Here is a 23,655-nt window from a genome sequence, read left to right on the forward strand (position 1 = left end):
TTCCCACACTTTCCCGTGATTGGACGGTTTTGAAAAGGCTAAGCTATGGGCACACCTGCTACCTAATGTTGGCATTGCTTAAAGGGGCATACCACTGTGCAGATTGAGTTAGCTGGCCTACACATTGCTTACACCACATAGGCTGACCTGTGCAATGCTTAGCATTGCTTTCAATCTAATTAGCATTATATTTCCTTTTGACATTGATTTATTATTTGTTACTTGTTATATCTGTGTCTGGTATCTGTGGTTCATGTTTACGTACACTGTATGGGGTCCTGGGGACTTCAACACTTTATTACACTAACGCCTCACATCTGGCCTTAATGCAGTACTACAGTTCACATATTTATGTTATGTATCTAAAACCATTTGTGTAAACAAAGTCACATGTCAAGTCTATTGATATCACCAAGGAAACATTCATCCCATGTGGGACGACCCAAAAACTGGGTGATTTTCTTTGTGGCAACATATGTCTAAAAAGGTAAGCATGGCTGTGTTCATATGTGCATGGACAACAGCGTGTGGAAGGACTACGATACTTGGGTCGGGAAGATGTACAAGATGGGTCCTGATGGGAGGAGGAGGAGTGGAGGGCGGGCAAAGTGTGGTGGTATGGTATCTATGGGCCGGTAGCCAGAGGAGGGATGGTGGCTGCATGTGTGCAGCGGGGGGGGGGGTTGGAACTGTGGGTAATGACATCATGGGTTGAGGAGGGGCTGGGTTGGATGGGCTTGTACTGGTTGGTCCGCCTAGTGGGTGGGGGAGAGGGGAATGAAATATATGCAAATAATAGATAAATGACAATATAGTTAAACCATTATTTATATAGATCAAGCAGCATACATCAAACCTGGTAGTGTATTGCAGGGCGGATATGTTTGGCTGTGGGGGGGTTGCCAATTACTACAATATGTATATTGTTTGGGGCCTCCCAACCCCATTAGATGTGCATATGGACATATGTGTTTCTGCTAATCTACCATTGTTATCTATGGATGTATGCCCATATATACCTATATAGGTATATATATATTTGCTTACATATTTCTAACTATGTCTGTATGTACCTATGGAGATATATATCTGCGTACATATATGTAACCTGCTGTGTATATGTGGACATATAGGTGTTGCCATATATATGTGTAGATGTCTGCATTTGCATGTATATATGTTCATATATATCTATGTATATATTTCAGACTATATATATATATATTTATATACACACACACACACACACACACACACACACACACACACACACACACACACACACACACACACATATATAGATATGTAGTATCTGTTTAGATATGGATATAATTTACACACACACATACATCTAGATGGCATACATTCTCTGTACTGTTGCATGACTGGGCTGGATGTTATGTTACTGGCAACATCAGCTTTGTGTATATCTGGCATGGCTTAGTGGTAAAATCACTTTGTTTATGGTGTGCATGGTCTTGGGTTCAAGCCTTGCAGAGGTTATTTATTTTGTTGCTGGGCAGAACACAGGCCGTTGGATACAGACTGATTAAGGCACTTTAAAGCAGTGCATCTTTATTAGACAATAATTTAGTTATCAGGAGGGGAACCTGTAGTGCCATGTGTATACCAGGGTCATGTGTTTCCTGTATACCTGAATTAGATGCTCCTATTAGGTTTCGTGTACATACTGGGCAACCTTGTGTGCCACGTATGCTTTGCGATATCTACAAATAAAACCATTAGTGCAAACAAAGCTACACGTGAAGTCTTTTGTTATTAATAGGGAAACATTCGTCCCATGCAGGACAACCCAAAAATTGGGTGAGCTACATTTCCTGTTACGGCAAAAATCACACATAAATACAAGAAAACATACTCAGAGGCTCTAAATAAAAATCTGCCAAACCAACAGAGACCTCCAAATCAAACAACCAAGCAACCACCACCCCCCCAACACAAACCATGAAACACATACTTCACAAAACCAGTGTCCCATGCAGTCACAGCCCTTAAGGCAAAATAACATACCCAACATACTAGTAATAGGTGACTCTATAGTCAGGCACACTGATGTCACACTCACTAGGCTGAATAAGGAAAAGGTTACTGTCAGCTGCCTGTCAGGTGCCAGGATCCACCACATAACACAAGCGCTCAGGTCACTCCAGAACAAGTACAAATATGACTCTGACATTGTCCATGTTGGTGTGAATGACCTGAGACGTACCTCCCTAGACTACATGAAAAGAGATATGGAAGAGCTCTCCGATCTTGTAGCCCAGGCAGGTATGACCCTAACCCTGAGTAGCATTCTGCCATTGCCCAGAATGATACCACAGTACAAGGACAAAATGACTGACTTCCACAATTGGCTAAGCTTCTGGTGTCATTCTAAGGGGATCCAGTATCTGTCTGCTTCAGGTGACATGGTCGACAGACCACAATACTTTGCCAGAGATGGCCTGTATCTGTTGCTCCTGGGATTCCAAATACTGGCTAAGGCTCTTGCCGCCCCTATAGTGCCTTTTTTAGGCAAGGTTCAAATGACAAATTCACCACCGTAACAGGAACAGGCAAGCAAAAGCTGAGGGTGATGCTACTCAGTGCTAGAAGTCTAAATCTCAAAATGCACTCATTCAAGGCACTCCTTAAAATGGAGAACATTGATATCTGTGCAGTGACTGAGACCTGGTTCAAGGCTCCAGAGAGCACCGCTGCACTACCAGGCTATAACTCATACCACACTTTTCGGTCATGTAACCTGGACCGAAACATCAAAGTCGGAGGTGCGTCCATATTCATTAAGGATATCCACACTTCCAGGCTAGTTGCTCAGCATAATGCACCCGAGGTTATCCAAGAGCAACTAATGCTGGGCAAAACTGCAATCCAAATTGTAGCTTACTAAAGATCCCCCACCATGCCCCAGGATTCCCACTCCTCTTTTCTTGACGTACTTGGAAAATATTAGGGTTCAACCAAACACCCTAATAATGGGTGACTTCAACTACCCTACCCTTAACTGGAAAAAACTACTCGTGTACCAACTCCTTAGCTGACCACTTTCTATAATTCATAAACTCCAATGCCCTGGATCAACTTATCCACACCCCCACCAGGGGCAACAATATCCTAGACCTAGTCATTACCAACATGAGTAACTGGTGTTCCACACCTGAAGTCAACTCCTCGTTGGTCCAATCCAACCATAAGCTAATCACCCTTGATATCCACATCCTGCCCCCACCCCCCATTAAGGAAACCACGGTAAAAAATTTCTCCAAAGCCAACTTCATGCTTCTTAAGACATAAGTGGTGAACTTCATGATACCCATGCAGATGGACAATACAGTTACAACTGCTGAATCCTACACAAATGCACTCTATAAGCACTTACATGAGTGCATGGATCGTGCTATCCCAAACAGAACCAAGACACTATCCTCCAAAAAAGGAAGCCAATCTGGTGATCCCCTGCCATAAACAAACTGTACAACAGAAGGAAGAAACTGTTGCAAAAGAGAGTAAAATCCCATGAGTTTAGGGGTTCCCTGGTCAGCCTCAGTAAGAAGCTGAGATCCCTTATAAGATCCTCCATAGCTAGCTACAAAAACAAAATCTCCACTAATTGTAAGGACAACCACAAAGCATTATATAGCTATGTCAAGAATCTCGATGACAACACCCAGATCTGCTCTGAGTTACAGTACAACGGCATGAAAATTACTGAACCAACTGATATTGCCAACATCCTGGCAGATAGGTTCGGTGTTAACTTTACCCCCCCTCTCTCACCTCCTAAAGGGCCCATATCTATACAGGAAGAATGCAGAGTCCCTGAAATCACAACTATGCAGGTAAAAGCTGCACTCTCTAAAACCAGAAACACAGCATCCATGGGACTGGACAACATCCCAGGCTGCGTTTTACATGAACATCAGAACAAACTGGCTCCCACCTAAGCACCATGTTCAATAATAGCCTCGCATCAGGCTTTTTGCCCACTGAATGGCACACAGCAACAGTTATCCCACTCCACAAGGGGGAGCCACCATTGATCTCAGGAACTATCGCTCTATTAGCCTGACGAGCCTGGTCTGCAAGGCCATGGAATGTATCATCATGGAACTCATAAACAAAGACATTGGTAACCTTCAAACTCTGGACCCCACCTAGTTTGGGTTTGTGAAAGGCAGATCATACCTCCTGAACCTGATCAACTTCTTTGAGACAGTCACCAAAGCCATAGATGAGGGTAAGGTGGTTCACACAGCCTATCTTGTCCTCGCCAAGGCTTTCGACACCACCCCCCATTCTGGAATTATAGCTAAACTCATTAAACTAGGTATAAATCCTTACATCACAAGATGGGTTGCCAGATGGCTCACTGACAGAACCCACATTGTAAAAGTTGCAGACTCCAAATCTGATCTCAAACCAGTGACAAGTGGAGTACCACAGGGTTCAGTCCTGGGAACCTCTCCTGTTTGGTATCTACTTCTCTGAAGTACAGGCTAACACAAAAGGCCTCTCGCTAACGAAGTTCACAGATGACTGCAAACTAGGAGCCATAGTCAAGTCCCCAAATGATGTGGACATCCTACAGAAGGGCCTCGCTGAGACAGATGCCTGGTGTCAGAGCCATGGCCTCAAATTCAATGCCAAAAAGTGCAGTGTCATCCCCTTGTTAAAAACTCTGTACCCATGAACTACCACATAGGCAACAATCTACTTAACACCAAATGTGTGATAAGAGACCTTGGGACCCAGGTGGACAGTAGTCTCTCCTTGGATAGTCACATAACCACAGTTGTCAGGAAGTCCTTCTACGTGGCACACCTCATAATAAAAGGGTTCTCATCCAGGAAAAAATAGGTCATTGTTCCCCTCTACTCAGCACTCATTAGACCCATTGTAGAGTACAATGCCCTTTTTAGAATGTACCTCACAAAACATCTACATCAGCTGGAAAGGCCATAGAAGTACCTCAAAAAGAGGATTACTGGCCTCAAACAAATGCCCTACACTGACCGTCTCAAAAAACTCCAGCTTTACTCCGTAGCATATCGCCTACTCCAAGGTGATCTCTGCCTAACATATTAAGCTATGTCAAACCCAGAGCTCTTGGACATACTACACCTAAAGAAATCCCACTCCCTCTGAGCTACATGCTCTAGGGACCTAAACCTTGTCACCACAATAAACAGGCATGCTGGAGGGATAGATTCCTGTCCCAGAGACTTTCCATACTCTGGAACAGGCTACCCATCTATGTCAAGCAAAGTTCTTCATTAGCACTCTTCAAGAAAAATCTTGATGAGTGGATGGGAAATTAGAAATACACCCCAGGGATCACTTCTGTGTCTCTGCTCGACAGTGACACAGGAAAATAACTTTCTTGGGTGGCGTAAGCCAGTGAACCTTGTTGGCTATGCTTACGTAAGCCCCTGGACTGATAGCCTAGTACCTACCTATAAACCTATGAACCTATGAACCTCAGGCTTCGATCACACTGAGTGGTGCAGAGCTACAGTTATCATACTCCACAAGGGGAGGAGTCACCTTGGATCCTGGGAACTACAGTCCCATCAGTCTGGCGAGCCTGGTCTGCAAGGGCTTGGAATGCATTATCATGGAACTTATAAACTAAGACATTGGCAGCCAGCAAACACTGCGCCCCACCCAGGTTGAGCTCGTGAAGGGCTGATCATGTCTCTTGAACCTGATTGACTACCTAAAAATAAAACCATTGGTGTAAACAAAGTCACCCGTGACGTCTATTGTTATTACCAAGAATAATCATAAAACAAAGCACCTTAGACTCACAAAGTGGCAAAGTGGCAAACACAGCTTTAATAGTCACAGTCCAACAAACACAAGCACGAGACATCCACAAGAGCAAAATTAACGTTCACAATGTAAATCCCGTTTTCGTCATCAACTTCATCAGATCAGAATTGCTCTTGTGGATGTCTCGAGCTTGTGTTTGTTGGACTGTGACTATTAAAGCTGTGTTTGCCACTTTGCCACTTTGTGAGTCTAAGGTGCTTTGTTTTACGATTACTAGTTTTTTGGGCACCATCCATTTTTTAAAAGTTATTACCAAGAATAAAGTCATCCCATATGGGACGACCCAAAAATTAAAGGTGTTATCCTTTATGGTAACCTCATGTCTGCAAAGGTAGGCATGGCTGTGTTCATATGTGTATGGAGTACAGCGTGTGGAAGACCAAAGATACTTGGGTTGGGACAACGTACAAGATGTGTCCTGAGGGGAGGAGGAGTGGAGGGTGAGCAAAGTGTGGTGGGGTGGTTGCTACAGACCGGTAACCGGAGAAGGGATGGTGGTTGTGTGTGTGTGCGGAGGGGGGGGGAGACTGTGGGTAAAGTAAATATGGGTCAAGGAGGGTTGGATGGGCATGTACTGGTCGGCCTACCTAGTGGGTGGGGGAGAGGTGAATGAGATATAAAAAAGTGAAACATCAAAGGAGAATAATTTAAATCCCTATTTAAATAAAACACTTAAAATAAAATAAACCTGGTAGTGTATTGCAGGGCGGACATATTTGGCTGTGAGGGGGGTATGCCAATTCATATGTATATTGTTTGGGGCCTCTCAACCCCTTTAACGGTGCACGTGGGCATATATGTTTCTGTTAATCTACCATTGCTATCTACAGATGTATGGCCATATATACCTATATAGGTATATATATTTGCTTACATATTTATAATTATGTCTGTATATACCTACAGAGATATATATCTGTGTACATATATGTAACTTGCTGTGTATATGTGGACATATAGGTGTTGACATATATATGTGTAGATGTAGGCATTTGCATGTATATATGTTCATATATAAGTATATATGTATATATGTCTGAATATATACATATATATATATATATATATATATATATATATATATAAAACTACATATATATATATATATATATATATATATATATATATTGTATCTGTTTAGATATTAATATATTTACACACACGCATACATCTAGATGTTGGTGTACATTCTCTGTACTGTTGCATGACTGGACTGGTTGTTATATTTCTGAGAACATCAGGTTTTGTAATATCAAGTATGGCTTAGTGGTAAATCACTTTGTGTTTGGTGTGCATGATCCTGGGTTTGAGCCTTGCAGAGGCTGTTTATTTTGTTGCTGGGCAGAACACTGGCTGTTGGATACAGAGTGATTAAGGCACTTTAAAGCAGTTGTAAGCGGGTTTGCACAGAGTTAAGCACTGCTAACTTCCGGTTACAGTTTCTTATACTCAGTTAGCTTCCACATTGCTTAATCTGTGTAGGCACTGCATACCCCCGCACAAACATACATAAACACGCCTACTAGTGCTTACATATGCTTACTACTGCTTAGTTGTGCCTAACACTGGTTACTAGTGCCTTATTCATTATGACACTGCTACTTCACATGTGCATTTCCTGCAGTAGTCTACTTCATAAATATGTGTTATTTAGTGGGTTTTGCAACAAAACTGTTGGTTATAACATGCTTTGTCATGTAAGACAGACTGTGCTGCAGTAGAACTCAAACCGGGAATGCCTGCTCGTTGGCGAGAGCTCTACCCACTACACTATTGCTGCGCTGCTTCATTTGCGTATATCTTTCTTGTTATCCTTGTCAGCCTTTTCAGCTGCTTTAACCGTAGCTAAGCGTTGGGCACACCTGCCCACCTACGGTTAGCAGTACTTAGATTTTTAAACAAAATGAATACACGGGTTTCTTCATTTCATTTTAATGTACTGTTGCTGTTGTACACATCTGGATCTGTTGGTGGGGTTATGCGGACACCTATGAGCGATCTTGCTCACTTCTTCCCACTTTCTGCTGTTCTACATTGCAGGGATGTGTTTATTCTAAGAGCTCTGCTCTCAGACAAGCCTCCTGCACTCGTACACGCTCCATGTAAGCCTAGGAGCTCGGGCAGCATGCCTTCATTGATTAGGGTTGCCACCTTTTAACAAGGCCACAGTGGGACATGGGGTGTGGCCAGTAGGATAGGGAGTGTGGCCAATATGATACTGACCTCACCCCCCACCATGACATCACCAGAGGTGTTAAAGGAAATGCAGTATTACAATTATGGATAAAACATTGTGACATTACAGCATACTGAAAACTCAAACCATTTAAATGAATTGAACTATTACTGCAAAAACACACATTACTCAGTTGTAACAGTAAATAAACTTTAAAGGAATAAAAACACACTACTCATTAAACAGACTTGTCTATTTAAAAAGTTAAAAAATTCATAAACCAACCATGACTATTCAGAAAGAAAACTTAAAAAAATCTACATACCACATACAAGCCAAGTATAAAATTAAGACTTTTTATTGTCAATTAAAGCTAAAGCAAAGAAAAAACACAAAACTACATAACTGTACCCTAGTACTACATACTGCACACTAGGAAATTAATGATAAACAAAGAAAAACACAAAATTACAAACTGCACCCTAGTTCTTTATACTGCACACTAGTACACAATCACTTTTTTTTAAAAGTGTACTTTGAATTTGATTTTATGGCTTGAAGAAGGGCCCGATTTGAAACAATATTTGAGTAAAAGTCACAGCATTTCATCCAGTAATTTACAGTAATCATTAGTTTGGCTTTTAACAAGTCCACACTACATCGGTTTCGCACATCTGTCCATTTACCTTTCACCAAAGAAAAAACTCTTTCTGCAAATGCGTTTGAGGTCAGTATAGATAAAACCCTAGCAATTACTGAATATAGTGTAGTCAGTTCAGGCCCTTCTTTGAAAAGCTTCAGCCACTTCTCTCCTGGGGTCAAGCTTGTGTTACATAAGTGTTCGAGAAAGGGCCTAATTGCCAAGTAGTCCCTAAAAAGATAATCTTCATCTACATCCTGCAGACTCAGGGCAGTGGTTACATTAAGTAAGTCACTGAAAGCAAAGGGCTCATTTAGAGATAATTTAGATAGTGTAAACAAGTAGTTGCTTTCAGTATAATCAAACCACTGTTCCAGGTATTTCACTGCTGTCTCCAAGAATACAATAAAGTCTCTTTTCAGTTTGTTAGCAGAAGTGCTATCTAATGTGCTCATAAGTGCCCTAAGTTTCCCTCCAAAGAAAGCACCTTCAGCTCTTGCCTGCAGTTTTTGCTTCAGAGAGACCATTACACAAAAAGTTTCCATGGCAGTAAGTGCTGATTTTTCTAATGTACTTATATGTTCATTAAAATCAACAAGAACAGCACAGAGAAAGTGCAAATAGTACTAGGGCAGCATTGGCAATTCATTCTCACCATGTTCATTAGCTGAAAAGTACTGCCATATCTGCCGGGGGGGTCTCCTCTTCTCCCTGGGAGAGGAGATAGGACTGGAGCACTGGGAGATTTTTCACTACTCTTTCAATGGCTGGGAGTAGTGACAGTCACCTCTCAAATTCCATGCCACAAAACTCAAAGAAGTCTTTCAAGTCTCTGGTCCTTGTGGCAGAACATGAGAAGTGGCTGAAAAGTTTCATTACAAATACTTCCACATCGTGCGGTAGTTGTGCTGTAGCTTTTTTTGGCTGCATTGTGAATGATGTGGGCAACACAGTTAGCCTTCTGGAGTGATGGGCACTTTTCTTTTAATCTGGTATACACACCAGATTTCCTCCCATAGTTCACACTGGCATTATCAGCCCCATAAGCTGAAATGCTGTTCCAGGGCAAGGAGTTCCTTTCCATAATGTTGGAAATTTGCTGTGAAATAGCCTGTGCAGATCATCAGGGTCTTTATAGAAGTCCAAAAGGCCATTCACCACGCCTTCTTCTTTAGAAAAATACCTCACAACAAGTGGAAATAATTTTATGTTCCCCTTGTTGGAAGTATCTGATGAAATTGCAAATGAAGTGCCTGGTTTTTGAAGGTCATGCAGGAGGCATTCCAATGAGTGCGGTCCCAAAACATTTTCGACAATGGCTTCAGCCTTGGTTCTTCCACAATATAGTTTCTTTGCAGTGTCTGAGTCACTGTACAACTGGCTAGCCAACCTTACTGCACAGTCCAAGCTGTTATAGGAAATGTTGTGCTTAGCATGGAACACCTCAGAGGCTTCTGCTGCAATGATCCTAAGTTCTGGTCCCTCAAGGTTTGCGTTCCTTGCCCACTTTGTCATCAGGTGATTGGATTTAGCTTGAAGAATAGCAGTCTTATGTTGTTCAGCTGCCTCATGTCATGCGACATTGTTTCTTCCACCGTGGGTCACTAGAAATTCTCTCTTGCAGTACCTGCAGAATGCTTTGACATCACCGCATCTCTCGATCCAGTCGAATTCTGTTTTCCAAACATCCTTCCACTTGCACATTCTCTTGCTGCTGGTTGACTGTGATGAAGCTGCTGCTCTCTTCATGCTTGAATCTGTACGTACCTGATATGCAATATATTTACCAAAACTGTGTTAGTAGGGTGCAGTAATATACTGGTGCACAGCACAAATGAACTGGCTCAAAAAACATTGGCACACGAAAGAACTGGCTCGAAAAACAGTGGCATGCAAAAGAACTGGCTCGAAAAACATTGTCACACAAAAGAATTGGCTCTAAAAACATTGGCACGCAAAAGGACTGGTTCGAAAAACATTGGCATGCAAAAGAACTGGCCTAAAAAACATTGGCATGCAAAAGAACTGGCTTAAAAAACATTGGCATTGGAAAGAACGGGCTTGAAAAACATTGGCATGGGAAAAAAACTCGCTTGAAAAACATTGGCACTTGAAAGAACTGGCTTGAAAAACAGTGGCACTCAAAAAAAATGGCTTGAAAAACAGTGGCACTTGAAAAAACTGGCTTGAAAAACATTGCCACTCAAAAGAACTGGCTGGAAAAACATTGGCATGCGAAAGAACCAAGGAATGGAACAGAAAAGAGTTATTACAAACAGTTTGAAAAAGTTCAAATAGTAAATGAGGTAATGTAGGGGGCATTTTGGCTATTGAAAACTAACATTAACACAGCTTGTAGAAAATGAAATGCATTATTTTTACCACCGAACATGCCCACCTCACACCACCCCTCAAGAAAAAAAAGTTAACCACATTCACTGAACCAAAAAAAACACTAAAATGAATCAGAATGCACAGTGGATACCATAGACCTGATTTAGCTTTTGACCACAGCAATTAAAAGAAATGTATGGCACTAATTTACACAGCGCAATGATCTATTAATGAACATGCCCAACAGCAGCACTGGTCGTAATCGGATTATAATGAAAACAGTACATTGTAAGTTTATTGAAGACATCACTAAAACACAAAATACAAACTTTGCTACTTATAACAACGACATGATTTAGAACAATCTCAAATGCACTGCATTAACTTCTGAGCATGCATCCACAAAAAAAATAAAGAGGAAAAAATGTCCGTAAACATTTTAACTTTTAAAAATACTCTTGCAAGAGTAGTAAAATAAACTACAATGTACAGCAGACTCCATGGGCTCCTTTTACCTCAAAACATTGCAATTAAGAGTAATTTACCCAGCACAGTGATGCAATAAACAGGCCAAAGTAAAAGCAGCACACCCATATTCACATTACAAGCAAAGCAGGACATTTTAACCTTATTAATAATGCATAAAAAATTAAATGCACACATTTACAAGTATAAATGAAAACAATCTTGAAACAACTTTGGCAAGTTGGCAACATGTACCTACTAGAATAATAAATGCACTACTTTAACTGTTAACATTCCCCCTCAAAAGGTAGTCTTGTACCACATATACATTGACTTGCAAGAACTAACAGGACAAATTACCCAAACAGTATATCCTAACTTCCTGAAAACAGGATTAAATTGCACTCATTTCCACACAAAAAAGTGCAAACTATGCTCGAAAATTTTCTATCTGCAAACAGAAAATGCCCAGAAAAAGCTACGACAATAGAAATACATCACACTAAGTTTATATTTCACTGCCCCCCACCAGAAATAAACAACTTCTATACACACAGTTCAGCCTTTTAAAAGTAATACTTCCAAATCATACCCCCAAGAACAATAACAATTACATATAGATACACGTTTTATACCTTTAAAAACTACTACCTCTAAACATTAAAAAATGAAACCACAATATATTCCCATTTTAAACTCCTACTCAAAAATCTCAAAATAACCACTGTACAGATTTAAATACTGCATACTACATCCCCATCTACCTCTAAAATTAAAAACTTAACTAAAGCACAATATTCCCATTTTAAATAATTAAAGCCACAAAATACTATGTTATGTACTTACCACTATCACGGTTTTTGCTGGGCTAGCTTGCTTCCTTCCTGCTGGAATGACCAGTTGGATGACTGGCTCTGTCTGCTCAAGTGGCTGGGCTGGCTGGCAGGCTCCCTTGCTGGCTAGCAGGCTCCCTTGCAGGCTGGCTTCTTTGCTGGCTGGCTGGCTGGCTTTTTTGCTGGCTGGCTGGCTTCAGAAATTTCATATCTTTTTCCCTTCGCAGCTGTAGAGCACTAAAACAAAACTGCTCTACAGCTGCGACCTTTATTGGGCTCTTCTAGGTAAATCCCCACCCCCTCCAATCCCTGCAGCTAATTGCTGTTTGAATTACACCAACCGGACCTAGCAGGGAATCCCTCTAACTGCAAGTCCGGGTTAGTGACGTAGCTGCTTTGGCGTGGAAAAAACTGAAGTATTTTTGGCTTTTCCATGGCAACAGCAATTCGTGAGCGCAAAAGGGGGAAAACGAGACTTTTAAAGTCCCAATGTTGGTGAATGCAGGAAGCGGGATGAGAGGGCTCAACCCGTGAATGTCCCGCTGACAACGGGATGGGTTGCACAGAAGATTGGTAAATCCGGGGGAGTATAAAAAACAAAGACAATATTGTCTTTGTTCTTTTGTCCCATTTTAGTTTTTAGTTCTTATTGCACAGTACCACCAACCCGTACAAGCATTGTGAGGAAGTGTTGCACATTTGTACAAATTGTGAACTAATTTTTAGATTCATATGTCATAAAAACTTTCTGCTTCTCAATGTAAAGGGACTTTGGCCCAGATCATTTGAGTAACGAATGAATAATAGACAACTGAATATTTTATGCAACCTTCTGCCAGTTTTCAAAAGATAAGCAACACTTCTGAAATGTATAATCTGTCAACATTTCCAACGATCTTAAGAGGTGATAAGATAGTATAAGTCACCTGATATCCAGGAAAAAGATATGAATGACTCTGTTTGACCTCTGAATTTTCAGATGTGTACAATCAAGGCCAGAAAAAATACAAATGAGTTAGAAGGTAGCTGTGGCAACAGCAAAAGGTATGTAGCCTCAGTGTACAGGACATTGAGGCTACAATTTATTTAGCCAGACTAGCTTCTCATGTTTGATAATTAGGGAACAGGATGTGAGTGACGCAAAACCAAACACAACCTTTGTAATTTGGGAAAGAACTCATAAGCTAAGTCCTAGAATGCTTTCTTACAGTAACTGGTTTACTGTAACAAACTTGTGGATTGTAATGTCTACATGACAGTTTGATGAATAAGTAAATGGAATATGAAAATATTGTTTTCACTGAATGCTGAATTCCATGTCAATGTCAGAATTCAGTATTCAACTTTTTTTTGTTTTGCATACCAGTGTCAACAAACTATCACATGTGAAACCCATCCATTACTCCCACAGATATACATTTGAATAAACATAAGGCTGTGTAAGATTTGGTGGCATTCAGAATGTGCAGTGTTGTGCTAGACATTGTTCTAATCCATGAGGTGTTAACTCTTCTCATTTTGATATCAGCCTTTGAAATGTCACAAGATTGTGAGCCAGATACCTTACAATTTGGAGATGCTGGCATGCCACACCAACTTCTATTCCTTATATTCTCTATTTGGTTTTGTTCCAGTTAAACAGCTCTCCAAACATCATGAATACACAATTGCTTTTTGCCCAACAAACACCTTAAATACATGTGCTATCCCTCCATTGCATTCTGAGCCCATGGATAGCCTGGACTTGCAGTATCCCAGTGGTTCCAAAACATGACATCAAGTAATGGAGGAATGCATTCAGTTACTGGTGTATGATTACCATAGCTCAAGGGCCTGCTTAAGATGTACATTTCTTTAAAGAACACAGAGAGAGAGTATCCAAATTCAGGCATATATGCTTCAATTAGAGTAAATGTAGGCATATCTACTTCAATTTGAGTAAATATATCACCAATATAGTCAAGATTGATAAGGGCTAAAGTAGTTATTTCTTAACAATCCTTTTGTCTTGCTTCTGATATATTCTTTGCAATATTGTTAACTGCTCCCTTCTCAAAGTTGCATTACAGGTTTCAGTGTCAAACTAAATCTATGACACACTTTCATCACCAATCTCCAGAATATATTGTAACACACTTTTGTTTTACTTGTCAGAATATCGTATACAACAGGAATTATTCTCCTATTATTGTCACCAAAACTGCAATGCACAGTATTTATTTGTTTGCAGTCAGACTTATTAATCAGAAATATTTCATCGACTAACAGAAATAGTGCCGTACGTAACATCTCAGTACTAGTTAACACTAGTTAATATCACATTTGACTCAGTACTGGTCTGGTCACTATAAGTAATTATGACTGCACCAGGGTTTATGGATAACATACAGGATATATGACAGTTGGTGCCATCTATATAATTAAAGTACTATTTTTAAAATTTTTTTCCTGACTCTATGTTCAGTCTGTTTTCAGATGTTACTGTTAAGCAAATGGTTCACTACATTGGTAGACTTTGTAGTAATACCTTCTGAAACTATCTTGTAGGGATCATAAGTTGTAGTTTCAGCTTTTCTTTTAATAATATCTCTAGCATTGCAAGTATTCACCTCAAGTGGATTTGGACCCTGGCGAAGCATACTGCTTTTCAATAACTCTTCACCGTTAGAAATAGCTATTCACCAGCCTTTACATTTGTTAACCCCTTTCTATTGCACTACCAATAATTCTTACAATCAGACTTCTTTACAAGATGACACATGAAGCCATCTACATTAAGCAGATGTTCAGCTTTTTGGGAAGGTATAGTGACATGTATTTGTTTAACTTCACCATGTGGATAAATGTTGCATTCGATTTCCAATTTTTATGACCTCCTCATTGTTTATGCTGTGTTGATTATAACACCATGTACTGCTAATACCTTAACTTGTTACAACTTTGCATCTGCAATACTATGCACATATTACATACTGCCCCTTAAAACTGCATTTACACATCTGCAAAGGTTTCAAATGTTACTTCAGTATATGTACTTACCATTTCTTCATAAACTAACCTGTACAGTCTTTGTACTGATGTTCAGAAAATGTCGCCGGTCTAATTATCAAATATGGATTCTCAAACTGGGATGTTATCTCGACATATACAATGTTGACATGCTAGCATAAGACTATGTAGGCATTCAACAACATAATAATTGGGCATATCCTGTCCCACCACCTGAATTTCTAGTTAAGTGATAATAAACTATCTAATTAAGGACTATGCAGTTAATGACAAATGATGGTATAAATTATAGGACAAGCATTTCTTGAAGTACACTAATTGTAATTGACAAATGATTTTTCAAAAAAGGTTGCATATGTAACCATGATATTAAATTAGGAATTGGATAAGTTGTGATTTGTTACATTATAAATGAGGAACTCAGATGTTCATATGCAAATACTTGGCTAGCTGTTTTTGTCGGCCATTCTAAGCCTAGCCAATTTCCCTTTCAAAGGAGAGAATTAAACCCTCTACCATTTCTCAAGTAAATGCCTTGACCATTATGTCAAACCCCAACCCCAAATGTAGATGTAAAGGGTTTGCAGAAGTAATACAATTCAGTACATGTTACTTGGAGCAGTCTTAATAGGCATCTAGGAATGAGGACGGAAGCGTGTTTTTAGCTAGGGGATCCAGAATATTGATAAATGTCAACTTACGGCATTAGAACATGGATTCAATTAACCTGGATGGTACACAGCCAGCCAGGAGCTAAGAAGGAATTATTAGCTTTGCCCATCTCAGATTTATGAATTGAGAAGTAAAAGCCATCCCCCACTCCTGCTGCAAAGACAGTAACAATGAATACTGGGCAACCTGCAGGTTGATCTATAAAAGTAAGAAGCTAAGTAACATACCTCACAATTGGTACAGATATGCAGTCACAACATGCCACAGAAAAGTGACAAACACTCCTTGGGATTCATGGACAAAAGAGTAATTGTGTAAAGGCATCCAATGTAATTAGGAGAAATAATTATGGTACATATTTGTTTTTTTAAATAATGGTATACAGTAATGTGCACTCTTACAAAACTTACCATAATATAATACCAACAATATTCAGAAACTTTGTAATGATGCCAAGATTTAAAATAAATAGCACTATCAAGAGCTGTAGGAGGGTAGTGGACCACCTGGGTGATATTTTCCATTTTGTGCAACCTAGGGCTGTCTCCCTATAGCTTTCTACTGACCATATTAACATCACGAGACCAAATTTTATGTGAGGGGAAGAGAGGAGTAATACTGTATGTGTCCCTTTTATACAAGAATAAGTACAGGCATTACTATGGCCTAGGAGAAGATGAGAAAAACACAACTGAGGAACCACAAGAAAAGCATGTAAGGTGCTAGGTATATATCTATCCCTTCATCCCATGCGGGATGACAGATCTTCTCAATAAATTAGTCAAGTGACTTAATCCTTTTCTTTAGCAATCCAGGCTGTTATTGTCAGAACTGAAAGTGCCAGTGAACTCAAGTGTTTGCAAGCTTCTCTAGAGTTGGTATCTATAATTTGCAGGGGGTTTGGGGGGCATGCCCCCTCTGCAAAAATGTAAAAAAAAGGTAGGTGTTTGTGTTTTTATATTAACTCACCATGCAAACATCCGACATAACTGCAGGGCTGCCAGTGATGCTTTATGCCACAGACTGCATCGCTATATCTATGTCACAAACAATGAAAAGGTGAGAGAGTGTATGAATCAGAAGGGAGTTCTACTCTAAAAGTTACCATAAAAATTTGATCTTCAGCATATCCTACAAGCAGTCAGGAATTGTCACAGGTCAGACATATTACAGATGAAGCTTGTGTTGTAGGATACAATTAGGACCGCATATACCAATAACTTGCAAGTAGCTGTGTGCGCCACACCACATGTGTAAGTATCTAAACCATAATCTCTGTGTATTTTACAGGAGATGAGTACAGCAACTGTGAATGATGACATTAAACAATGACACTACCTGTACATTGAGAAGAGGTATAAACAGGCCCAACCCCCCCCCCACACACACACACACACACACACACACACACACACACACACACACACACACACACACACACACACAGACGGTAGTAGCATACATAGTTTCCACTGTAAAGGGATGGATCCACTGCATGGATGAAAAAAAGGATACACAAAGTTATGTATCAGAGAAGACAGCAGAGATGCTTCTGGCCTGCATTTTTCTGCACAAAAGTGGTTGAAATAGAGGTCATCTCACTGTTGTCATGTGATACAGGTGGATGCTGATGGAGGTGAGCAATAGAATAATAAAAAGTAGGTTGCAGTAAAAGTGCCACCAGTAGCACATGTTGGGCAATAAATACACTGAAACTGTACCAATACCTGGTGAGTCTCTATGCCCCAGTCATGTGGCAGATGTGCATTTAATATGCATAATCTTGATTCCCCCTACCTGCCTAACAGTGCATACAGTACAAAGAATAATAATAATGTGGTGCTGCAATGGTAACAGTTTGATACGAAGTTGCACAGTGCACATATAGTCTAAGCTGTGAATCAGACAGTGTATCCTGTAAGGTAATTGTTAGACACCCAATAGGCCATCAGATGTACAGACACAATCCACACAGACACATAGGCCACATAGACTACATATGCCAGGCACAGATACCAGAAGTATACGTCATAGGAAGTGAGTCTGCCGATGGCATGTCTCAGCCTAGAGCATATCAGTTGCATGGGTGTCAGTCCCTTCTCTAGGTGCTCAGTGTATGATGCTGAAGACAGATGTGTGTAAGCCTTACACCTGATGAGAAACATCCAGACAGCTGTCTGTTGGGCATGAGTCACTGCATCCATGGACAACTACTTCAGCCTGCATGCAACAGGCTAATGGTCTTGTCTAGTCCACTCAGGACTGTTTTAGGGTGGTAGTTCATCTAGTGTACAAATCTGCAGTAGGCAGCCATGGCTGGGTTGTGAACAGCTGTCATGGGTTTGTGTCCTGCCATTACATTAGCTCCATGTTCAGCCAACATAGCACTCAGTAATAAGTGTCACTGCATGTATGCATGTGACACCTCTTCAGTCACATAAATGACACTGTGAATAATGTGAATGCTACCAGCACTGTCTTTTCTCATTGTTGTGCTTTAACAAGTCCTAATGATAGTGTCATGTCCAGCCACAGTGCTATAAATGTCAATGTGATCCCTGCTACCCATACCACTGCGTGTGCAGTATTGAGCTGAACAGATGCATTTCCACTGTCTTTGTTCTCAGAAAACTCTTATAGAATCAGACATAAATTCTAACAAATCTGTCTGTCAGCTCCTGTCCAGACTTAAGCTAAGCAGTTCCAGTATAAATAGGTTTATTGCCTTCCAGAATGGTATATGCTCTTCTGTGTTATCTGCTTACCTTCACAAGATTTGAGGTGTTGCACCACAAAGTAATAATAAGCAAAACAGTATTATCAGATGATGTAACACAGAGATGCTAATGCTGCAAGCCAAAAAAGTGTAGGTGCTCTTCTGCATCCTCAGATGGAATACAAGTCCTTACTGGTAGCATGATTTCAGGTGGGGGATCTTGGCATGTTGCTGAGGTGTATGATGAAGGAATCTCACAGTGAAAGCCATAGTAGACATGGCATGGTACATCATGTCTGATCTACATGCTGCTAACTACTAGCTATATGTGTGCATCTATAGTTCCAGTCACTGTGAATAATAGTATCTTTACATGACATTGAAATAGGCAAAATATTATCTCCTCACTATCTTCTCACTAAAGTCATCCATTTTCTTATAGACACTCAAGAGGTTTCTGATCCATTGTACAGGGTTGTGATTTAATAATCCCTGAGGAAGAAATTCCTTTTTTTTAATCCCCCCTTTGTTGACCAGGTTAGTCTCACTAGACTAATTGTCTCTTTTCAAGGTTGATTCAAGATGGTATTCATATTTACTGGGTGAAATTTGGCCAGGGCATCAGGGAACTTCCTCTACTCTCAGTAGTGGGGGAAGCATTTGTGTGTGACACAACAGACTTCCTATTCCTGTTCCAGACATGGAGATGGCCTGGAGAAACATGGAGAAAACATGGCTGATTCAGCTTGTGCTGAAAATGGAATGAAAGTTGCTGAAAACAGTTGAAATGGTAGACTCACTACCAGAAATTTTCTGATGATGTGGTTGCAGAAAAAAACAGTGACATTGGAGAAAAAGGAGCTTGTAAAGAAAAAGGAGATTGTAGTTGAAACAAAGGCAGATTCAGAGGATGACTTTCAGAGATTATTTGAAGGAGAGACATTTACTTCTGAAAAATGCATAATTACAACCCATCCAAGTGTGTGTGTGTGTGGGGGGGGGGGTTGCGGGATGATTATTTGGAAGAAATGGAAAACCAAACTGAGCTAGAAAATGGAGAGGAAATTTCATGGAATGAAATCATGGAAAAAATAGAAGAAGAAAAAGGAGAACAAGAAACTGTGCCAGGAAAGGTTCCAGAGACAAAAACATATGCACAAACTATTGGAGAAGGAACAAAGAAGGAGGAATAAATAAAAGAAACAAAAAGTAGTGTGCAGTATGTGTGAGTAGTAAAAAAGAAGACAGTGTGGTCAGGTATGAGGTTTGGGGCTCTGTCTTAGCACCCCTGGGTGTCAAAGCAAAGAGGTAAGAGCATTTACTTTTATTAATAAAGAAACCTTTTCTGACTTGATATTTGAGACTGGGCAAGCCATAGAATTTTTTTCGGGGTGCATATAAACAAAAGAAAAATATTTATCCATGGTCAGAATATGTGGTGCAAGCTTTTTACAGACAAACAAAAAAATAATGATCCAGTTTAGAACTGAAGTTGAAGCAAAAGAACTGAAAGAACATTTGCTAACTATATGTATAGAAGTAATGGGCACTACAAAATTATATGATGAAAAGGACTATGGACTGGAGATGGGAATGTAGAGTAATACTGAAAATGGAAAATAATAATGTTATGCATGTACCTAGTATTATTAATGTTCATGGTAATAGGGGTTTTGTGAAATACAGGGGTCAACCAAAGACTTGTTATTTTTTGGGCAAAAATGATAATTTAATCAATGAATGTGATAAGACACTATTTATGTGGTAAAACAGGACATAATGCAAAAAATGTGATTTAAAGTGCAAAAAATGTGGCAATACTGGTCATTCATGGCAAGAATGTGAAATGAATGTGCAAGAAAATGAAAATGAAGTTATACAGGAGAAAGAGACAGAAGAATTTGTTATACAAGGAAATATACAAAAAGATGTGACTGATGATGTTATTTATAAAGTTAAAGAAGTAACAAGGAAAAAGAAACAGAGGAGAAAAGTGAGGAAGAATCTGACTGGCACACAGTAAGAAATAAAAATAATTCAATAGGGAAAAGAGTTAAAGAAAGGAAAAGAAAATTCAAAAATATAATGCTTAGGGAAAATAAAGGAACGGAATAAACATTTTATTATACTAACTGTTCTTAAAAGCTGAAGATAATAGCTTTAAATGTGAACAGTATGAAAACTCTTAAGGGAAGAATGCATATATTACAATGGTGTGCTGCAGTAGATGCACATATTATTGTTTTAGAAGATATCAGATTATTAATAGAGTAAGAAAAATCACAAACTGAAAAACTTTGGAATGGTGCAGTAGTTTAGAACATGGGGAAAGAAATGTGCTTGGGTATATGTATATTATGTCAATAAAGCATTAAAATATTAGAAGTAACCATAGTGGAATTAGAACAAATTACGGTAATGGACTTGAGATGGAAAAATATGTGTATAGAGTTATAGCTTTATATGCATATGTAACAAAAAAAGAGAGAAATTCTGTTTAAAAATATTCTTGAATATATTTGTGCAAATATGGACATTATACTGGTGGGTAATTTTAATTCTAATTTAAGAAAAAATAAGAGCAATTGTGATGTTAAAATGGTTAAAGAAATTATGAGATGTGGAGCGTTAAGTGCATGGGAGAATAACCACTGGACCTACAAAAGGAATGAAATTAGGACAGAAATTGATTATTTTTAATATCTGATAGTTTAAAAATTAAAAAAAGTAATTAATTATACTGGATTTTCAGCTCATTTGGCTATATGGGCTAAAGTACAAGAAAATGAAGACTATATAAAAATGGGAACATGAATAAAAAGAATTAATGAAAAGGAATTAGATTTAGAAGAGAAAAAAATAACTAATTATGGAAAAATCATATGATTATGAGAATGTTTTATGAGAAGTAGACTGTTTAGTGGCTTAATTTTAAAGATAAATATAAAAAAGTGTTTTTAGAATGTATAAGGAAGAAAAGAAGAAAATAAAAAGAGAAGTATAAGACTTATTAGAGAAGAAAAATTCCTTTTATGAAAAAGAAACATATACAAAATGAATCGAATTAAAATTAACAACTTGTTATATAAAATATTGTTTACAAAGAAATAAAGAAGAGTTAGCGCCATACTTGAGTAAAATAATAAAAGAAGGGAAATAAGAGAATTAAAAAAAATAAGGAAGGTAAACAAATAAGACAACAAAAAGGAATATGCAAAATAATTAAAGAATATGTATTGGAATTATTTGTTAAAAGAGAAGAAAACATAGAACAAATTTATAAAGGTGAAAAATTAAATAACAGAGATAATGAGTATTTAGAACAAAAAAATAACTATGAAAGAATTGAATGAAATTCTAAAAGATATTAACATGAATTCTGCAACAGGATTGGACAGAATTGAATATGGTATGTATAAAGAAATGAAGGAGTGGCAAAATAATTTTTATAGAAGTTATGATTGAATGGTTAGAAATGGAATTAATAAGAGATGTCCACAGGAGTTATAAAATTTATATTTAAAAAGGAAAATAAAGAGGAGATAAAAAATTGGAGATCTATAGCATTGAATAATATGGATTATAACATTTTTATGAAAATAATATCAAAAAGGTTACAAAAATGAATAGAATATATGACCAAAATGTATTCAGAAGAAAAAAAAGGAAGTCAAGAGTTATTATGGATAATAAGAGAAATAAGTGATGATAGCATAAATAAAAATGTAGAAGCAAAGGTTATGATAGGGGATATAAGTAAAGCCTATGATAATATTCAATATAAATCATTATGGGGAATTTTGCATTAGCATAGAATGTAAGTAAAAAAATATTACAAGTAATAAAATCTGTTTATGAAAGGAACTTGTGAAACTAAATGTAAACGGCTGGATTGGGTTAGAAATAAAAATAGAATGTGGAATAAAGCAGGGCTGCCCAGCTAGTAGGGTAATGTTCTCATTAGTTATGAATGTAATGGTGAAGGAAATTAATAAAATGTCAAGTATCAGTGGACACAAAATGATGAAGTACAATTGCCAATAATGTATAATTATGTGAATTATATTGTATTAACTGCTAAAACAAAATATGGATGGAAGAAGTAAATGAAAAAATAAGTATAAATTAAAAAAATTGGTTTAAGTATAAATAAAGAGAAAAGTAAAGGATTTTGGTTTTGAAGATATGATAGGAGGTATTGAGCTCAATGAAAAATATGTAGATATATTAGGAATAACAATTGGAAGGAATGAATACAGACAACGACAATGGGATAATGTACTCAAAGAAGTAAAGGATATGACTTTTTTTTGGAAATCATATAGATCTTCATATAGAAAAAAGTACACTTGTTGAACACCATAATAATAGGAAAAACTGCTTATATTGCTAAAATCTATATGATTCATATTAAGTATGAAAAGGCATTAATGACAATTATACTTTCTTTCATATGGGGCTCTAGACTGAATTCAGTCAAGAGAGGGATTCTGTATATGAAAGAAGAGCAAATGACTTATGAAGGAAAAAAAAAAAACTTGATAGAAGTGATACTATATCTATACACAGATCTGTGGGAAGGGATGAAAGTTAAAATAAGAAGTAAAAGCATTGTGAATGAAGAAATGAAAGAGCACCAAAACAAAATTGTGTTATGGAAAATAAAAAAAGAATATATGTGAGAAAAATAGAAAGGAATGGTACTTAAATATTATGAAAGCATTTTATTTCATACAGCCATTGAAAGATTTAGAAATACATAAGAAAAAAGCCATAATGCTGAGATATAATAACTATAAAAAGATTAAAGAATATAATGATTTTTATAGAGATTGTCTCTTAGAAAATTGCTGGTTAAGTCAACATGCCATACAAGAAAAAGCAAGCTAGAATATGTAATAAATGTGGAGAGTTTGAGACTGCTAAGCATGTGTCTTTGAAATGTGAAAAATTAATA

Source organism: Protopterus annectens, chromosome 7.part0 (genome assembly GCF_019279795.1).
Source record: "Protopterus annectens isolate FY-2018-M chromosome 7.part0, PAN1.0, whole genome shotgun sequence".
Classification (NCBI taxonomy): Eukaryota; Metazoa; Chordata; order Ceratodontiformes; family Protopteridae; genus Protopterus; species Protopterus annectens.